This window comes from Zingiber officinale, chromosome 3A (assembly GCF_018446385.1).
Source record: "Zingiber officinale cultivar Zhangliang chromosome 3A, Zo_v1.1, whole genome shotgun sequence".
NCBI classification, from domain to species: Eukaryota; Viridiplantae; Streptophyta; class Magnoliopsida; order Zingiberales; family Zingiberaceae; genus Zingiber; species Zingiber officinale.
In genome coordinates, this window is record NC_055990.1 from 125,918,295 (window position 1) to 125,937,054 (window position 18,760).

The 18,760-nt window shown below is 43.8% G+C and overlaps 2 long non-coding RNA genes across 2 annotated transcripts; both read left to right on the plus strand.

Moving 5' to 3' along the window:
* The first annotated feature begins 9,421 nt into the window (after window positions 1-9,421).
* LOC122054006 lies at window positions 9,422-10,511 on the plus strand. The gene is made up of 3 exons (XR_006132504.1): window positions 9,422-10,037; window positions 10,146-10,269; window positions 10,452-10,511. It is a non-coding gene; the product is annotated as an uncharacterized LOC122054006 (long non-coding RNA).
* A 7,082-nt stretch (window positions 10,512-17,593) lies between these two features.
* Window positions 17,594-18,760, plus strand: LOC122054007. The gene is made up of 3 exons (XR_006132505.1): window positions 17,594-18,294; window positions 18,403-18,526; window positions 18,709-18,760. It is a non-coding gene; the product is annotated as an uncharacterized LOC122054007 (long non-coding RNA).

An 18,760-nucleotide genomic window follows, 5' to 3' on the forward strand; every position in this document is an offset into this window, starting at 1 on the left:
AAGTTTTAAGCTCTCCTAGGTCTTAATTCTCATCATGGCCGAAGCCCTAAGGTGTATTACATCAAGGTTCCAAACAACATACAAGCATGAAACCCTAAGAAACCTTCATACCTTTTCATAAGGAAAGCCATGAGCATGATAGCTTAAATTTTAAACACTTCTAGGTCTTCATTTCTATCATGGTCGAAACCCTAATTCCCTAAGGTGGCATGCATTTAGGTTCCAATCAACATACAAGTGTGAAAACACTAAGTACTCTTCATAACATATTAATAAGCAAGTCATGATCATGGTAGACTAAATTTTTAACCTCTCCTAGCCAATTACTTCTATCATCGCCGAACACTTCATGAGCATGAATTTAAGTTTTAAGCAACATACAAGCATAAGAACACCAAACTAGTCTCTTATCATAGGGTACATATTATAAGGACATAGTGAGCATGTTTAGTTTAGGTCTTAAGCCTTCCTAATATTTTATTCACACTTTGGCCGAAAGTTTCAAGAGCATGGATCTAAGTTTTAAGGAAGCATACAAGCATAAGAAACATTAACTAACTCCTATACTAGGGTACATATCATAAGAACTTAGTGAACATGCTTAGTTAGGTCTTAAACCTCTCTAAATCTTTTATTCACACTTTGGCCGAAAGTTTCAAGAAGTGATCCTAGGTTTTTAAGCATTCTAACCTCATGGAAAACACATAAACAACTTATACCACAGGTGAGGGGATACTTACATCCTCTTGCTTGTTTTTCCTAAGGAAGATGGTACCCTTGTGAAGAGGAAGAAGAAAGCTTCCCCCTTCTTGTTCTTCCTTTTGTTTTCTCTTGTTTGTAAGGAATACACCTTGAGGACTCCTTCTTGTGAACTAGTTTTCATAGAAAGAAAACCTTAGCTTGGATTTCGAAAATGAGAGAGAGGGGACTTTAGGTCTCGGTAGAGGAGGAAAGAAGGAGAAAGAAGGAGGAGGAAGAAGAAGGAGGAAGGATTAACCAAACTTTCTTTCCTTTTTCTTCTCTCATTCCTATTTATTCCCCATGAGGATGAAAAGTGTCCCAATTCATCCCCTTGCCTTCTCTATCTTCTCACTCTCTTCATTCCCACGAAAATAGCAAGAGAAGGAAGAAAAAGGCAACTTGTCCTTTGCTTGCTTCTTTTCTTAACCAAGAGAAAGAGGAGAAAAGCCACTTGTCTTTCTCTTGTTCCCTTATTTAATCATCCTCTTTACCTTTATCTATAATTTCCATTCTTTGCTATTCATATGTCATTCATGATTCTAGTGGTTATTATACACCAATTTAACTTTATCATTTGTGGGAGGTTCAAGGTTCAAACCTTAACCTCTCTTTCCTTTTATTTCTTTTTGGTTCTATTTCCATTCCCCTTTTATTCTAAAAGAAAAATACCCATAGGTATAGCTTATTATTTCGTAGGTGTTACATCAAAACTCTTCTTTTCGTATTTTAAAACACAAAGTTAAGCAGCGGAAAGTAGAAAGAGACACAATTCGTTTACTTCGTTCGGAGCCTAGCTCGACTCCTACTTGAAGGCCCGTGGTCCTTGACCGCACCGATGGGCAAAATACTATAATCCTTCTTTCCGAAATCCTCGGAAAGAAGTGAATCGTACAATGGAGCAAGATAGTAACACCCTACTATCTTGCTTAAATAAAATTACAATTCAAGCTTAAATTAAATTATACCGACAAGTGAATTATAGATGAGGCTTAGGTCGGTACTCCAGATGATGTTGCTTGCTGAGCTGACGAAGATGAGTAGCGTGAGTAGCTTGCAGAGAAGCACAAGATTTGATCAGAAAGTTCTATATAGCCTCGGTCTTCGAGCCTATTTTTATAGGTGTACTGGAGGTTCGGTCGACCAATCCCACTGTTCGGTCGACCAAACCCGCTCCCTTCCTTCCTGGCTGAAATTCGAAGCTGGCTCGATCTTTTGCATTTACTGGTCTTTAATGGTTCGGTCGACCGATCATGCCTTTCGGTCGACCGAACAGCTTCCTTCCCTGTTCGTCGTGATTTTACCGAGATCATCCTTTAATGTTGAATAAATGCTGATTGGATCGGTCGACCAATCCCCAGGTTCGGTCGACCGATCAGCTTATTTCCTTTGCTGCTGATCGGTGCTGATGATCTGTCCTGTGCTGAGTCACTATGGTTCGGTCGACCGATCAGGCTTTGATCCGACTTGGACTTAGTTCTGATCTGATCTGATTTCTGTGCTGATTCTACTTGGTTCGGTCGACCAATCCTACTATTCAGTCAATCAATCAGTTCAAATCTATAAAACAGTATTAGACAAAAAGTCTCCTGCAAAACAGATGTTAGAGGAATAATATGTAAGACAGTAGGACTGTCTTGATCTCAACTTTTGAAACCTTCCTGATTTCTTCAGTTGGATCAGCGACCTAAAGTTGTTCCCTTCGGGAACCCGACCTCACTGTCGCTCCTCCAATTGTTTACCTCAACTTACCTGCCAAACATTGGTCCTCCAGACCTGTTTGGACTTTTGCCTGCTCAGTGTCTGATCGCCCGATCCACTAAGACTTTTCCTACAATACTACATTAGCCAACAGCAATAATAGTAATACAGAATACAATGGTAAACCTAAACCTAGATTTACCGAGATCCGCTGGTCCGGTTGACCGCGCACGGTCGACCAGAAACCATCCGATCAACCTTGCTTGGAGTTCACTCCTCCAAGACTTCTCGTTACCTAAGGTTACCACCTCCTAGGATTTTCTCCAATTGGCTTCACTCACCAAGACTCAGTATTCGGCTACCCAAGGATCAAGTCCTCCAGACCTATCCACCTGACTTCCACGATATATTGAGATTTCCCTTACCTAGCCTACAACTAGGACTCAGTATTCGGCTACCCAGGGATCAAGTCCTCCAGACCTATCCACCTGGCTGTAACGACCACCCTTCTTACTACTAGTACTACTCTCTAAGTGTGACCGTTACTTAACTACTGACTCTACTTAACCGGTATGATCGAAACCACGAGAAGTCCTTACCGAAAAATTTCGGCAAAGTCTCCCCTGTACCGGTGACCATAAACTGAGATACATAAATATATACATCAGCCACAGGCGGCTGGAATATGTATCAAACACCCATGCAGTTTAATAAGTGTCAAACACCAAAATATCTACTTATTAAACAGAAACTCATCACAGCATGCAATCTAAAACACGAACGAACTCAATAAAAACATGGAATATAAAATACAATCTCAAATGACATAAATCATAAAGTACAACTCAATTATTTCTTATCCACTAACACGGAAACTCAATAACTTCCCAAGTCTCTCCCACAGTCCTGGCATCACACACCATCCGCACCACCTTGTCGTCTTCCTTGCTATATCTTTTCCTTTCCTTTATCTGCAGTAAGAGGAAATGCAATCTATAAGCAAAATTTACTTAGTAAGCGCTATCTAACTCACAAAAACATGAATGTCCATGTATACGAGAAGAAACTAGAAACTGAATGCTTTAAAAGAAGACATATAAAGCTGCTAATGTCAAAAGTACTGAAACTAGAAATAAATCTGCTCATGCATAATCAATAGCAAAGCACTATAAATTGCATACTCATGATATACAAGGATAAAACTGCATGCTGGTAGATAAAGCTAATCATGCTCAATGAACTAATCAGGAACAAACAAAACTAATACTGCATGCTTTAAATTAAAAGATCTAAACTTGCTGACTCTAAACATAAGTGAAGCTTATTTCTTTTGTTTGAAAACTTATACTTTAATACTTTTATACTTATGTGAAACTTATTTTACTTGTTCAAAAGCTTATACTTATAATACTTCAAAATAGTAATCAACTTCTCTTGGGCCCAGGCGTAGTACCATCTTATACGCGTTCCCTAATAGGTTGGGGTAGCAAGCCACAAATCCTAAAAGAGCAGACCTTGGTCTACCAGGGCTAAGACCTTGGAATTGGACACCTGGATTTGTTTAACGACAACCTTGGAAGTCAGGTACTAGTCTCTTCAAAGTAAAATATCTTATTATCTTAATTACTTCTTCTTTAAATGCCTTGGCATTTTAATAAGCACCTTGTGTGTCAAAATCCCTAAAGTCTTGACTTTGAGATCTACTTAAGGCCTTGGCCTTTTTCTTTCATTTCTTTATCTTTCTTATACTTGTTTATACTTCTAAAAGAATACTTCTTTAAAAAGAAACTGAAATGTTTAAGCAAATTCTAACTTGAAATGCTTAAACTAAAAATCTGCTTACTATACTTATAAAATCTGCATACTATTCTGCATACTATACTTGTAAAGATCTGCATATCATACAAGCTTAAACTAAATCTAAAACTTGTTGGAATTAAAACCTTAAATCTTGCTACAACAGAGATAAAGAAGGAGAGCAAAGAATGCATGCTACTCAATAATCTCTAGCTATTCCAATGCTAAAACAACAAAAACTGAATCTGTTTAAGGTCACAAGCAACCTAAAAGCATAGAACTATCTCATACTAAAAAGAACTAAAAACAATAATCCATTAACTGAACATACATACGTTGCTCATATCAAACTAATTAAACCTCATCCTAGAACCAACTAAGGTGAGAGTTCTGTACAGTATGTTTAACAACCCATAAGTCTCTAAAGGTCTACTAGGCATAAAACCATTTTACCACATCTTCATTTTAGAGGGCTTTTCCTACACATGGCAGCAAGGAGAAAATCAAATACTAAGATGTTACATGCTCTCATTTCCAAATCTAAACAAACTAAATTTGGTTTTATGGCAGCAAGCTTCAAGATAAACCGAACCTAAGGCTGTTCATGTTATTCTAATAGCAAAGAAAACATTATAATTCAATATTGCTCATGCTCAAATCCATAGCAAAGAAATGGAAATAAGATTCAATACTGCTCATGCTCAAACCTATAGCAACGAAATAGAAAATGAAATCAAAGCAAAACCGCATACTCTAATCTATGCCCAGAAAACTCCTAAACAATCTGCATACTTTAAATTAACTGTTTGTGCACATTAATTAGCAAGGTAAAACTGAAACTGAAATCCTAAACTGTCCTGACTTCATAAATGGCATGAAAGATACAACCAACAAGCTTAAGGTAAAATCATCAAGGAAATCAAAACCTAAGCTTAAGATCTGTTCATGCTCGAAAAATTAGCAAGGAAATCCACACCCAATGCATGACACAAACCCAAATCCGAACAGCAAGCTTAAGGAATTGTTCATGCCCCTTTTTTTTTCTTTTCTTCCTAACACCAATCTGATTTGCACAGCAAGGTCACGAACCCGAATTACTCAACAAGACTTAAGCCGAATACAAAGCTTTAAATCTGAAAACTAGGGTTCTATGGCTAACTCAATCTTTACAGCAATAAGGGGGGAAAATCACGGAACAACTCTTACTGCAGGTGAGGAAGCTACTTACTATGTGTTCTTGAACTCACAGCTGGAAAGGAAGCTTCTAGGGTTCGGATAACTCGAGTTTTCCGGCTCCTCTTCATGCTCACAACTTCTCCTTGACGAGAAGATCTTAAGGAGGTGGAGAAGACCCCTCGAAGAACCTTGGCCGGCCGTCGGAAGAAGCCCTAGCTTCCAGCTACTGCGGTTTCGCCCAAGACGAGAAGCGCCGACGCGAGAGGGAAAGGTGAGGAGAAAGGTTTCGGGATAAAACCTAAGTTTCTTTTCTTATACTAGGGTTTTTATCATCTAACTAATGATTAAGAATATTTCGCGCCCTACTCTTTCACGAAATATCTGCGGAACAGTTGCCTAGCTGTGTTTTTGCTGAAACCCCTGGTCACGGGTTCAAATCCTCAGCCGAGCCTTTTTATTCCCCTTTTATTTAAATGTTCCTAACTACTGCTTATTTATATTTCCTTCCCTATTTGATTAGTAACAACCGCTTGCACACTTGGTCAACCGGATTCGCTTAAAGCTTGGTTCGACCGGAGGTCTCAGGTTCGAATCTCGGCTTGGACAATATTTTGTCGAAACTTCTTTCGTTTAGTAAAAATACCAAACGACCTCCAAAAATTGCATAAAAATACTCTAAAAATCTCTATAATTTTTCTATAGTATTTTTAAATATTTTTAAATTATTTTTGGGACTCGAAATGAGAAAATTTGGGTTGTTACACTGGCTTCCACGATATACCGAGATTTCTCTCCTTGCCTAGCCTCCAACTAGGACTTCCCTTGATCAAGCTCCATACTTAAACATACTTAAACATATTTGTCTACATTAAAACCTTGGAGGTCGATTGCACCAACAATCTCCCCCTTTTTGATGTTTGACCAATATGTTTAAGTTAGGTCAATTCAAAAATATTTAATTTAAACCCTTCTTCTCCCCCTTTTGTCATACAACAAAAAGATCCTCCATAAATAGCGTTAATTGCTAAGGATCCCTAAGTTTTGCACCAACAATGATGAAATACTTGTAAATATTTTCAAGATATGCCTAAGGTATTCCCTCACCCATTTGATGTATAATAGACTTTTCAATAATGATTCATAGAGATTTTGAAAAAGCCTCATGTAAAATACGGAAACAAATAATAAATAAATAAATAAAGTTTAATGGACGAAAAACCTTAACGGAATTTTTAGAAATTTGTAGAAATTTTCTGGGATTTAATTGGAGCTCGTATGATGTATTTTGAGGGGATAAAATTATAGGCTTTGGAAAAGGTCTGTTTGAAATCCCAATTAAATTGGGAGTTGATTAATTAAATTAACCTAACGTTAGTTTATTAAACCCTAGGTTTAATTATATAAATCTAACTTCTCCTTTCTCCTCCCTAATTTCCCTCGCCGAACTCCCTTAAGCCCCTGCCTCGCGACGCGCCTCCTTCCTCTCTTCTCGCGAGCCACCGCACCCTAGCCGGCGATTCCCTTCCCATTCTCAAGTTTCCGGACGCTGCCGATCTCCTCCTCACGCGAACAAGCCACAACCGCCGGCGATCTCTCTTCCAGAACCCTCAACCTCTCGCGGCCCCTCCTTCTCACGCGAGCACCACAGATGCTGCCGACCACCTCTACTCGACGCCGACCCCAGCGAGCCCTAGCTCCACCAGCATCCTTCGACCACGAGCTACGGGTAGCAGACCTTCCCTCTCCTCCTGGCACGTGCAGCGCACAGCCGGCGATCTCTTCTCCCTTGAGCCCCCACGCCGATGATCTCTCCCTCATAGGTATGGATGAGTGTTTATTTTGGTAAGCTAGCATAAGGATCCGAGTGTTGCTGGAGGAGTCTTGATCTGTTGAGCTTTTGGTTTCTTGTTGGATTGCTGATGAGGAGGGTTACAAGTGATCTTATATTCGGTTCCTATTCATTGTGCTAAGTTCTGTGAGAGAGGGTTATGAGTTGGATGCAAGGGGTGGGTGATGGATTTGGTTTTTAATGCTGGGTTCTGTTCTTGATCCGGTTCTCTAAGGTTTTCTGGATTCGTGTTTGTCAAAAGGGAAGTGGGGTTTCCAATTAGATTGTTTCATGTTGTATCGGTGATGTTGAATCAATTTGGTTAGGGAATTGGCAATCGATTATTTGCTACATTGAGAGGGATCAAATTGTAATATTGAATTAGGTGGATTAATCAAGGGATAAGATCGATTTCAAGTTAATTAGTTGTAATCAATTTCATGGTTAGGTTGTGGTAGTCTAGCCAGTTGTTCAGTTGGTTAGAGATAAATGTAGTATTTGATCTATTTTATGTGTGGGATTAGTTGGTGTTACATAATTAGATTGAGATTAGGTTTTTTTTTTCTATTTGATGTATGGTAGAACCTAGTTATGATATATATCCTATATTGTAGGGTTTGATTCTGATTTGAAGCGAACTCTAAGGTGTGAAGATATTCCGGCACGATCTACGTATAAAGGCGGGTATTTCTTGCTTTGTTTTCTTTTAGTACTTTGACCTTAGTGCATGAATTATTTTGGATAAGGACTGTTTACCTTGACTCCACTCTTACTTTCCTGCACTTGATACTTCCACGCAATCTTTGAGAAATTCGTTCCATATCTATACAGTTTCTTGTTGTTGTCCGTGATCAGTAGCAGATACTAGATACTATATTTGTATGCTTTGACTGTTATTTATTTATATATTATGTTGAGCATGCAGCCTTCATGTAGCATACCTGTTTCTGCTTATATATATATGATGACTGTTGCATTGTTTGCATCATATCATTGCATGCATGCCGCATCCTCGGCCACTCGAGAGAGTGGTAGCTGGAGTTGATGCCGCTTGTCCTGTCGTGCCGCACTCGGCCACTCGTGTGAGTGGTAGCTGGAGTACGAGCAACAGGGACCCCATCGCAGATGTAGCTAGTTAGCTACTATGCAACTGTCCCCTCGGCCATTCGTGTGAGTGGTAACTGGAGTGGTGTACAGTCTGTCACTGACTCGGCCTCTCGATCATACAGGGGTCATGGTGCGGAGAGGTGGGCGGGAGTGGCCATCCGTGCATACGCTGTTTATTTTTATATTTGTTTTGGCTATTGCTGTTTATATATGCAGATATTGCTTACTTGCTTCTGTTGTTCACTTGTGCTGATATGCTTACTGGTGTTGAGATATGTGTTCGTTGTAGATGTCTAGTCATTGAAAATTGGTATATACCTTGCTTATTACCTATGTGGTTTTGAGCAGTACTGTAGCAGATTAGTACCAATTCTGACCTACTATACCTAGACTAGGAAATGGTTTCAGGTATCAGTGCTTATTTTGGTTCTATTGTAGTATCTGCTATTCCTCTTATGAGACTGTATTCCTTTTGACATTCTCTATTGGTTTATTATGTTCATGCACTATCTCTTTCCTTACCCGCTGAGTTCCAATACTCACCACCTCGCAAAATGATTTTCTTTCGCCAGGTAACAGGTAGATGAGTCATGGATGCTTGGAGAGATGTCGGCTGCCAGTCCCACGTCATACTCGAGGATAGTTTTCTTGTTTTGTTTTAGTATTGTTTGGATGGTATGTCGATTTTGTGTATTTTGCTTTTCAATAAGTCGATGTGAATTTTTGGAGTCTAGTCTGGTGGTTGCAGGTAATTTAGTTAGTGTCTTTGTCGGTCACACATTCGTTTTCCTTTTGTGATTTCCGCTGTGTTTACATCCAGTCGTGCAGGCTGAGTATTTATCGTTCTGTCTTCCGTTGTGTCTGTTTCTATAAAATACCGGAAAATAGGCGAATATTAATAAGGGAATTTTCCGGAATTTTTGGAAATTTTTCGGGAATTTTTCGGAGCTCGTATGGACGAGTTAACGGGGACAAGAATGGGGTCGGGAAAAAAAAAAACCTGTTTGGACAACCCATTAAAGCGAGGAATTGTTTCTTTCTATAAATTCCTTATTCCTTTTCTTTTTCATTTATTTTCTTTTTCCCCGTGCCTAAATTTCCTTCTCTCCCGAGCCTCATTCGGCCCCGACGCCGATTCTTCTCGCGCCGAAGCCCTAACCGCCGGCGTGCCCTAACCGCCGGCCACTCGGCGGTTCTCTCCTCTCTTCTCCCACTCGTGCATAAGCCCGGACCAAGGGAGAAGCCGACCTTCTTCATCTCTCGGTGTTTCTTCTCTCTGTGCTTGTGCCGTGCGACATCGCCGATCCCTTGCCGCTGCCTTCTCTGGACCGAAGCAGCGCCGGTCATCGTCGGCCACCCTGTGCCCTAGTGCCAATCTCCTGCGGTGCTCTCTTTTCCTCCACTCATTCTCCGCCGCGCCTATCTCCGATTGCCAGCCATCCGAGCAGCGCCGATCAAGCCGAGGTTCCTCAGCCCTAGCATCGGCCTCTCCTCCTTCTACTCGAGCCGTCGCCTGTGCCCTAGAGGAGTCTTCTTCCCGCACGAAGCCAGCACAACAGTGCCAGCAGATCGCCGAGTTCCTCTGTGCTCGTGCCTTAGTGTCATCTCCCGTGCCCTAGACTCAGTGTTGGGGTGACTTTTTCCGTCCACCAATTGCCGACAGTGAGGAGAACAGGGGGGAGTGAGTTAGGTAAGGCAAAAAGGGGTATTTGGATTTTTGATTTGGATCCTATGCTGAATTTGTTGGTTGATAACTATGGTAAAAGTCACTGATTTTGTTATCTTACTGTTGGAGCAGGGAAGAAACACTGCTGCTAGGGTTTTTGGGCGGTGATCACGCTGTTGTATTGCCACCGAGGAGTTATAGGGTTTGTTTTACTGTGGAGTGTTCTTGGTCCGGCAGCAGCCTTCCCTAGCAGTGGGTAAGTACAGATTTAGTTGTGTTTTTGTGTTGAATCTGTGATGGATTATGTTATAGTAAGTCCTAATGAGAAGATGTAACGATTAGGGTTAATTTCATTAACCCTAATTGATCAATGGATTAAGATTTAGTTTAGTTAATGAATGCATGATAGAATTAACTAAACTAAATATTGTGACACAGGACTTTGACGCGAGACGGTATCTCGACGAGTATCTTGATTACCGGATTGGACCACTTTATTGGAGGCGGGTACTTTGACTTATGTCTTTTGATATGCATGATAATATGTTTAACATATAACAATAATTGTGTTATCTGTTTGTTTCGGTTGGTCGCTACATGATTAGTTACATGTTTGTTTGTTTATTTATGCTGCACTGCATGATGTCTACCTGATCACATATGCTTTAGGTAGTGAACCAACCACATGCTATGATATGTTCTGGATCTAGGGTTTATTTGATACCCTATTTGATTGGTGTACCTTCTATTTGATACTTCTTCCAGTGGTACACACTTGTATCTAGTTATATGGACTATGCCATGTTTTTAGTGTCATGCATCATGATCAGATGTCAGCGATCGTTTACCCACTACGGTCGAGCCCATCGCCATATACGCATCGCACACACCACCACCATCCATGGATTAGTGGTATATCGGGCAGGTGTGTGGCGGTTCTGCTGTCTGGCTCCGTTCCGCTCTGTTTTGCTCCGCTGGCATTTAGTGTAGCAGGTAGCCGCAGACGGTGGACTCGTTTAGCTCCGCTGGTCGAGACTCATGGTAGCAGAGATATCCTCCCCGCTATCACAGAATCGGAGACGAGAGCATCGAGCTCCCCATTTATGATTTGGGGCCGAGGATGAGTACTCGACAAAGATATCGCCCACTCACCACCGCTGTGATGTCCGAGTGCACTGGCCACCATACGATTTATCATTTTATTGTTTGTGATTGCAACTTATACGCCGATTTATATGGACGCATTTGATCGATACGCATACAGGATTACGATTTTCTTGATCGACGACTGCTACCTTCAGACTGATTCCGCTAGTACGCTTATCACCGATTTCGCTTCAACAGATTTATTCCTTCTCGATTCGTGAGACCCACGCACGATTAGTGTTGTCATTATTTGTTTTATTACGCATATCACCAGACTGAGTGTTGGACTCACCCCGCCCATTGTTGATATTTTCGTGTCGAGGTCATCGAGCAGCCCATACTGCCCCCATACGCACGCAGAGCTAGTTCTCTACTAGTTCGTTATTTGTTTTATTTTGCCTTTTTCTATATCGGACTTTGTTTAGTATTGTCTTTGGATTTTTCCTATGAATATTGTATGGAGTGACACCTTTGATGGATTTTGATATGATATCGATTTTATTTTTACTACGTGCCTGCCTGGACGGCAGAAGAGCGTTGGATTTGAGCTTTACGAGTGTAGTGGAGTAGGTGGATTTCGAGTCGAGTCCTATTGTTATTAATTACTGGTTGTGACAGCCAGAGGTGAATATCTTTATAAACCGCGTGGTGTTTGTTTTTATTTATTGTTATCATTCCAGCCGATGTATATGTGATATGTAGAAAGTTTCATATTGTCCGCAGTACAGGGGAGATGTCGAAATTTCTTCGGACAGAGACTCCTCCGGGCGTGACAATTTAGTGGTATCGAGCCGGTTTACGATACTTGTTGTGTGTTCTAGATTTATACGATATTTGTTTTCAGATATGGATACTTCAATAACCGATATCGCTTTATTGGGTATTAGTCCAAAGTTCGCGATATTTATTCGATTCCGTATCGATTTTGGATTTATCCGATACCAATTCATCGTATCGAGCAGTGTGATACTGCGTTTGGTATTTGGATATTTTTATACTAGCCCTAGTTACGAGACATATTGGTGTGGGCATTATTTTCGGTTGCACGGATTTGTCTGCTTCGATTATGTTATGGACTTCCGTTTTGGGTTTATATGGATTTTCTGTTTGTTTTTTCTCGCATTTAATTCGAGGTCAATTGGGGTGGACAATGATTTTAACATCTCCGCACAAGAATTAGGTATGATGTCATTTGTAATTGTTTATACCGATAGTAATATCCGTAATATAATTTAACAGATATGAGGCGATCTACGCAGATTGCCGCGAGACGTGGTCTTTGGGACGAGCACGCGAGGATCGCAGGATCTCGGATATACCGTAGATGCCACCGAGGCCGAGCCTGCTTGGCCGTGATGACTCAAGATACCGCGAGTGGGCCTTCAGACCGATGGCTCCTTAGAGGTGCCTACCTCACCGCACCGACAAGATCCACCGCCTCAGATTCCTACCACCGTGGATACCATTAGCATATCCGACACCGCCCACCGCCTATCACAGACTCGCGACCACCGCCACCGGCCTACAGCACCCATCGGCCACCGTGCCCCCAAGACCTATCATGTACCCAAAGCCTCCGATTAGGGATACCTGATTCACATCCCAGGCTCACTGCACTCCACCACACCACCCATGTTCACCCCATGCCACCGACAAGATACGCCTGCTTACTCCAAGCCGGAGTACCTCCTCGGTTTATGCACCAATACCACCCGTAGCACCAGCCCAGAGCCGCCAGCCCGACACTGCCCGACACACCTCACCGGCATCACAAGACGAGCCAGATTCCAGTTGGCGTAATCGATGAAGAGTCGATTCACACTTTTCCGAGGAGACAGAGATCCGAGTGTGGCCTTGTCTTGGATTGAGACTATGGAGCGGACTTTCTTTTATATTGCTTGCTCCGAGTGGGAGAAAGCGAGCTAACTGCTTTCACTTACGGGACGCGGCCGATACTTGGTGGCTTACCCAGCGTTCTATCATCGGTGAGCGGAACATCACTGGGCGATTCAGAGAGGCTTTTGAGAGCCGCTTTTCCACGAGCTTATCGATGGCTCACGCAGGATTTCCGAGTTCATGGCTGCAATAATCGACAATGACCGAGTATAATGCGTAGTTCGAGTGTTTGTCCGAGCTAGTTGTTGAGGGCAGCTCACGACGCAGCAGCTCATTCGTGGATGGACATTTGCAACTAAGACTTGTCGGTCTTGGTATCACATCTTATGCGGAGATGTTGGATGAGCCCTCATTATCGAGTCACTCAGCAGAGAGTTTTTCCGGATAGGAAAAGAAAGCACCGAGTCGACATCCGGACAGAGCCAAGAATTTCGGACTACACCACAGAGCAAAGCGTAGTCGATCGATCGGTACATCCGGGGTATCACGTAAACCTCGTAAATCGTGGCGCTTCAGACGCTTCCTTCTCTCAGTAACCGGAACAACCCGCCAAATGACATTCATTGCTTTAGATGTGGATCCAGATCATGCCACTTCACTGCTCTGGGACTTTCATTGTAAAATGCCTGGGCACCAGAGCCGAGATTGTCCGCAGAGGACTCAGCATATGACTTCGGAGGGTCTGATCATGGAGGACAGCCGGTCAATCCGGAACTTATCGAGGATGGCGACGAGCCCAACCTTTACATGGTCAGCAGCAGAGTGCTTCACCTGCAGCAGCGGCATTTGGTATGCTTGGACAGGAGTATTCCAGTGCTTCCATAGCACCTCAGAGTTCTGTTCCGGGGCTTTATTATCCGACGCAGGGGCAGTATCAGATGCATCCTCAGCCTATAGGCCAGTACCAGCCTCAGTCCCAGCCAGCTGCCCAGTATCAGTCACCATCCTCTCAGTCAGGCTTCTGCCCAGCCGCAGCAGCCGCTGGCAGTGTTACCTCCTCCTCATCCGCCAGAGACTGGACGTGTTCATGCGATGACCAGAGAGGATGCGCAGCGAGCCGACGGATCCGTTTTCCGCAGTATGATTTCTATTTATGCCTTATCTGCAGATATACCGATAGATACTGGTAGCTCGCATTCATTTATATCTCGCACTTTTATGCGGGAGGTTGGTAGATTACCCACTTGCAGATCGACCGTCTTACCGTCCGGTGATTCATGGATGTCACCAGAGGTCCGAGGTTGCCCGTTAGATTTTGGCAACCTAATACTTACAGATGGATCTTTTAGTATTGGAAATGGTCGATTTTGATATTATTCTTGGCATGGACTGCTTGTCGATATCATGCCACAGCTTGATTGCTGACGAGGTGGTCACTTCGCCTCGAACCAACCTCGTGGATTTCACCGCATCGAGACGACGGCTTATCGATCATTTCTGCCATAGCTCGTGAGGTCACACGGCCGCTGTGGTTTTCTTATCTTTGATCGATCGAGGACAGCAGCAGTCAGCCTCGACGTTCCTGTAGTCCCGGAGTACCCGATGTATTTCCAGGAGCTGCTGTTTGCCTCCCGTAAGGCCGGTGGAGTTCGCTATTGAGTTAATTCCTCGAACCGCACCGACATCTAAAGCTCCTTATCGCATGGCACCAAAAGAGTTGAACGAGTCAAGGTTCAACCCGTGAGCTTTTAGATAGGGATTCATTCGCCTAGTGTTTCCCATGGGTTCTCCGCCTGCTTTGTCAAGAAAAGGATGGCACTATGAGGTTATGTATTGACTACGAACGGTGAATCGTTAGAAATAAATATCCCTTACCACGGATCGAGGATTTGTTTGATCTCAGAGGTACATCGGTGTATTCTAAGATTGATCCGCGATCCGGATATCATCAGCCGAGAGTCGAGATTGATATACGAGGATGGTCACATTCCGACCATTATGAGTTTTGGTAATGCCATTTGGCTTACCAATGCTCCAGTGTTTATGGACTGATGAACCGCATCTTCCGAGTATCCGGATCATTTGTTATCGCTTTCATTGATGACATATTGGTCTATTCTCGTTCGAGGAGGAGCATGCACATCTTCGCATAGTCTTGGAGATTCTTCGACGGCATCACCAGACGCGAAGTTCAGCAAGTGTGCTGGCTATCCTCGATCGGTTTTCTGGGACACGTGGTTTCTAGTAGAGGTATTTCATTGATCCTCGAAGATCGAGGTCGTCACCATGGGAGCACCAAGTCGGCTCAGAGATCCGCAGCTCGATTGGCGGATATTACCGACGCTTTTGTCGAGGGTTTCGCATTGCTATGCCGCTGACACGCCTTACCAGGAAAGGCGTGAAGTTTACGTGGACCGAGGATTGCGAGACCAGCTTTCAGGAGCTGAAGCGGAGATTAGTGTCGGCTCCAGTATTGGTTTTATCTTCTGGAGAGGATGGGTTTGTACTTTACACCGACGCGTCTCTTCAGGGTTTGGGTGCTGTTCTGATGTAGCATGGCAGAGTAGTCTCTTATGCTTCTCGTCAGTTGAAGGAGCATGAGAAGAACTACCCAGTTCATGACTTGGAGTTAGCTGCCATCATTTTTGCTCTGAAGCTATGGCGACATCATTTGTACGGTATTACATTTGAGATTCTTACTGATCATAAGAGTCTCAAATACATTTTTACTCAGAAGGAGCTTAATCTCCGACAGATAGATGGATGGAGTTCCTGAAGGACTACGATTGTACCATTAGCTACCATCCGGGGAAAGCTAATGTGGTTGCCGATGCACTCAGCAGGAAGTCCAGAGGGACTTTGGCTTGCCACCGGACTTCAGTCACAGACTTGATTCAGAGTTTTTCCGAGTTAGACCTTGAGGAGCAGGGATCTACAGAGCAGGGTATTCTAGTTACCATGGTTGCTCAGTCGTCGATCAGGACGAAGATCCGAGAGGCTCAGGCTGGTGATCAGCATTGTCAGTTCATTGGCAGTCAGATAGCTTCCGGGCAGCAGACCGAGTTTACACGAGATGAGGAGGGTGTTATATACCTCCGAGGCAGATTATGCGTACCTCAGTCTCATCCAGTCTTACAGGAGCTACTTCAGGAGGCTCATTGTTCTCGATTTGCGATCCATCCAGGCGGAACCCGTATGTATCGAGATTTGAGACGTTCCTACTGGTGGAACGGTATGAAGAAAGACATCGCGGATTTCGTAGCTAGATGTCTTGGTTGTCAGCAGGTGAAGGCTGAACACCAGAGACCTGCAGGATTACTTCAGCGGATTCCTATTCCTGAGTGGAAGTGGGATCACATTACCATGGACTTTGTGGTAGGATTGCCGAGGACACGACGAGGCCATGACGCGATTTGGGTAATCGTTGATCTATTAACCAAATCTGCGCATTTCTTAGCGATCCAGAGGACTGATTCTCTGGATCGATTGACAGATCTGTATTGTCGGGAGATCATCAGACTACATGGTGTTCCGTTGAGTATCATTTCGGATAGAGATCCACGGTTTACGTCTCGCTTTCGCGAGTCGGCAGCAGCCTTGGGCACACAGCCCGACATAGTACGCCTTTTCATCCACGCATGATGGACAATGAGCGGACTATTCGCACTCTTGAGGACTTGCCGAGATCATGTGTTATGGATTTCGAGGCGATTGGAAGGACCATCCGCCGTTAGTAGAGTTTCTTACAACAAATTTTCATTCGGCTATCCGGATGGCACCGCTTGAGGCGTTGTATGGTAGACCTTGCCGGACACCCGTCCTCCGGGATGAGGTTGGAGAGGCTCAATTGTTGGGACCTCGAGAGTTCAGCAGATGCAGTTGGTCCGCATTATCGACGGAGGATGTCGAGGCGCAGGACCGCCGTAAGAGTTACGCCGATCGGAGACGCGACCATTAGAGTTCTCTCAGACCATGTATTTCTGCGAGTTTCACCCACTAAAGGGGTGAAGAGATTTCGCATCAGGGGTTAGTCCGCAGTACATTGGCCCTTTCGAGATTTTGGAGAGGATCGGAGCAGAGCTACCGACCGGCACTACCACCGTCCCTGTCAGCGCCCACGATGTATTCCACGTATCTATGCCGAGGAGATACGTACCTGATCCGACAGATATCCCATATTCCAGTTCAGCCTAACATTACTTATGAGGAGGTTCCGGTACGGATTCTCGACCGGAAGGAGCGTCAGTTGCGGAACAAGACTATCCGGCTGGTTAAAGTCGGATGGCAGCATCATTCGGATGAGGAGGCTACTTGGGAGCTCGAGGATACGATCCGAGCTCGATACCCCCATCTTTTCACTTGAGGTATGTGATTTACTTACCGTTCGGTATTTGTACTTTATACCTGTTGTTGGTGTTTGCTGATGGTAGATAACGAAATTTGGGGACCAAATTTTTATTAGTGGGAGAGAATGTAAAATACCGGAAAATAGGCGAATATTAATAAGGGAATTTTCCGGAATTTTTGGAAATTTTTCGGGAATTTTTCGGAGCTCGTATGGACGAGTTAACGGGGACAAGAATGGGGTCGGGAAAAAAAAAAAAAAAGCCTGTTTGGACAACCCATTAAAGCGAGGAATTATTTCTTTTTATAAATTCCTTATTCCTTTTCTTTTTCATTTATTTTCTTTTTCCCCGTGCCTAAATTTCCTTCTCTCCCGAGCCTCATTCGGCCCCGACGCCGATTCTTCTCGCGCCGAAGCCCTAACCGCCGGCGTGCCCTAACCGCCGGCCACTCGGCGGTTCTCTCCTCTCTTCTCCCACTCGTGCATAAGCCCGGACCAAGGGAGAAGCCGACCTTCTTCTTCTCTCGGTGTTTCTTCTCTCTGTGCTTGTGCCGTGCGACATCGCCGATCCCTTGCCGCTGCCTTCTCTGGACCGAAGCAGCGCCGGTCATCGTCGGCCACCCTGTGCCCTAGTGCCAATCTCCTGCGGTGCTCTCTTTTCCTCCACTCATTCTCCGCCGCGCCTATCTCCGATTGCCAGCCATCCGAGCAGCGCCGATCAAGCCGAGGTTCCTCAGCCCTAGCATCGGCCTCTCCTCCTTCTACTCGAGCCGTCGCCTGTGCCCTAGAGGAGTCTTCTTCCCGCACGAAGCCAGCACAACAGTGCCAGCAGATCGCCGAGTTCCTCTGTGCTCGTGCCTTAGTGTCATCTCCCGTGCCCTAGACTCAGTGTTGGGGTGACTTTTTCCGTCCACCAATTGCCGACGGTGAGGAGAACAGGGGGGAGTGAGTTAGGTAAGGCAAAAAGGGGTATTTGGATTTTTGATTTGGATCCTATGCTGAATTTGTTGGTTGATAACTATGGTAAAAGTCACTGATTTTGTTGTCTTACTGTTGGAGCAGGGAAGAAACACTGCTGCTAGGGTTTTTGGGCGGTGATCACGCTGTTGTATTGCCACCGAGGAGTTATAGGGTTTGTTTTACTGTGGAGTGTTCTTGGTCCGGCAGCAGCCTTCCCTAGCAGTGGGTAAGTACAGATTTAGATGTGTTTTTGTGTTGAATCTGTGATGGATTATGTTATAGTAAGTCCTAATGAGAAGATGTAACGATTAGGGTTAATTTCATTAACCCTAATTGATCAATGGATTAAGATTTAGTTTAGTTAATGAATGCATGATAGAATTAACTAAACTAAATATTGTGACACAGGACTTTGACGCGAGACGGTATCTCGACGAGTATCTTGATTACCGGATTGAAC